The 343-nt window shown below is 48.4% G+C and overlaps 1 protein-coding gene across 1 annotated transcript in view; it reads right to left on the bottom strand.

Moving 5' to 3' along the window:
• Positions 1-343, bottom strand: part of LOC119591713 (putative transcription factor SOX-15) — a gene marked incomplete at its 3' end in the record, with an annotated part of 44,985 nt that overhangs the window by 33,099 nt on the left and 11,543 nt on the right. The gene's annotated exons all lie outside the window — the stretch shown is intronic.

Here is a 343-nt window from a genome sequence, read left to right on the forward strand (position 1 = left end):
AGATATCCTCTCCTTTTTCCTCTTCCTTTCCTCCTCTTCCCATATTTTATCTTCCTCTTCTTAATTCTTTCGCTTTCTCGTTATCTCAGGTAAAACATTTTCCTCCCATTTCTTTCTCTCCCATCTCTCACGATCCACATTAGCATAATCACCCCTTCTGTTTCCTCTCGCGTTCCTTTCCCCTTTATTTCCATCACTCATGCACTAGTTATCTTGATCTCGAAACACCTGCGCGGGGAAACCTCTGACATACTGTGGCACCTGCGCCGCCTGTCCCTCACGGGGCGTCGCATAACCATAAACACTTGCGCGCCGCCGTCAGCTGTGGTAACGAGTGACTGGC

The sequence above is a fragment of the Penaeus monodon genome, chromosome 29, assembly GCF_015228065.2.
Source record: "Penaeus monodon isolate SGIC_2016 chromosome 29, NSTDA_Pmon_1, whole genome shotgun sequence".
NCBI lineage: Eukaryota > Metazoa > Arthropoda > Malacostraca > Decapoda > Penaeidae > Penaeus > Penaeus monodon.